Source organism: Trichechus manatus, unplaced genomic scaffold (assembly GCF_000243295.1).
Source record: "Trichechus manatus latirostris isolate Lorelei unplaced genomic scaffold, TriManLat1.0 scaffold00061, whole genome shotgun sequence".
NCBI classification, from domain to species: domain Eukaryota; kingdom Metazoa; phylum Chordata; class Mammalia; order Sirenia; family Trichechidae; genus Trichechus; species Trichechus manatus.
Genome location: NW_004443997.1, coordinates 13,282,583 through 13,284,642, shown reverse-complemented (window position 1 = coordinate 13,284,642; position 2,060 = coordinate 13,282,583).

The following is a 2,060-nucleotide window of genomic DNA, read 5'->3' as shown; positions in this document are numbered from 1 at the left end:
CAAGATACTGCAAAACCTCAACAACAAAAAGACAAATAACCCAATTAAAAAATGGGCAAAGGATATGAACAGGCACTTCACCAAAGAAGATATTCAGGCAGCTAACAGACACGTGAAGAAATGCTCATGATCATTAGCTATTAGACAAATGCAGATCAAAACTACAATGAGATATAATCTCACCCCAACAAGGCCAGCTGTAATCCAAAAAACACAAAATAATAAATGCTGGAGAGGTTGTAGAGAGACTGGAACACTTATACACAGTTGGTGAGAATGTAAAATGGTACAACCACTTTGGAAATCGATTTGGCGCTTCCTTAAAAACCTAGAAATAGGACTTCCGGGCAAAATGGCGCTACAGTCAGAAGCACCACGCCATCCCTCCACAGCAAAGATCAGAAAAACTAAGTCAAACAGAGTCACACGTCAATCCTGAAACCCTAAGCATCAAATGAAGAGATAAAGAACTCAGCCAAGCACCGAATGGAATAAGAAACTGACCGAGAACAGAATGCGAGGAGAGATACGTGCAGAGGTCCCCTATCAGGTACTGCAGTGCAGATCCGCCATCTTGGACTCCTATTGGAGATCAGCAAACAGGAGGTATGAGAAAGCAGCTTCATGGAGCTTCCAGCAGGAGACAGAACAACTGGTAACCCACGATATAGGCTTTCCCACCCCCCATCCTTTTTCACCCCCCACTTAGCCTCCTCTGCTTCCTGCAGCCACAGTATATTGGCCGGGAAGCACAAGCTTTCCCCCAGTGCCACTTGGATTCCACTGGCCTGCACTGGCCAACTCCCTGAGTGCCATTCGTTGGCTGCTGGTATTGCTTTTTTCCGCTTCTTTAGATTTCTTCCTTACCTCTCACCACCTCCTACTCCTTTCTCTCAAATACCTGGCTCCGTGCACCATCTTTGCTTCTTCCTGAAAGGCTGGAAAACACCGCTTAACTGTGAAACTGCTTCCCGGCCCGTGCTGCCACACTGGTGGGATCCATGGGGCTTTTCTGTTTGTTTGTTTGCTCTGATTTGTTCTGTTTTGATTTGTTTGTTTGTTTTCTTTTTCTTTTCTCGGCTTGGGTGCCCCTTCTAGCCAGGCAGTACCACGTGGCTTGGAAGCTAGTCCCTTACTCTGCACAGACGCACAGGGACATCCCTGGGGGCATTTCTTTTTTCTTGGTTTTTTTTTTTTTTCTTTTATTTTGGTTGGTTTTTTTTTTTTTCATTTCTTTGTTTAGTTTTCTTCTCTCTCTTATTCCCTTTTGTCTCTCTTCATTTCCAGTTTCTCGATTTATTCATTTTTTTCTTTTACCCTTTTTCTTTTTTTTTTTATTTTTGTTTTTCCCTATTTCTCAGTCTCTCATCTCTCCACTCCAATAGCAAGCTCGCTTAGCACTCTTTTTTGTTTGTGTGTATGTTTTTGACTCCTGTTCCTCTCTTCTCTCTCTCATCTTTCCCATAGCCATCTTAGCACCACACATCACATCTACCCCCTCCTTCCTGCCTACCTGCACCATGCGCTGAACATCACACTCCAAAGCAGCACAGGCACGGCAATTCCCCTTCAGCTGGACCTGCCCTGCTGTACCATACCTGAGTGACTGAACCTGCCCCTTGGAGAAGGAGGTGAAAAGTATCGTGCCCACAGACAAGCAAACTACAAAGAACACACAGCCCTCCTGCTCAGACATAACCAAATAAAACAAAAAAGCAGGATGAAACAAGCAAATCTACAATCAATAAACGAGGAAAATAACCACTGAATGCCCTGAAGACAGGAGACAATATCAAAACATTTACAAAAACAGGACAGGATGGTTCCAGTAGGCATCCAAAATAAAACACAAGATAACCTTCCAGTAGAAGAAAAGGCACTAGACCTAACTGATAGGGAATTCAAATCTCTAATATTCAGAATTATCCAAGAGTTGAAGCAAAAAACAGACAAAAATGAGGAAAAAATAAACAAATTCATGGAAAAGGCAGGCAAATTCATGGAAAATACAGACAAAAAAATGGAAGAATTCAAGAAAATAATACAGGAAGAAAATGCTA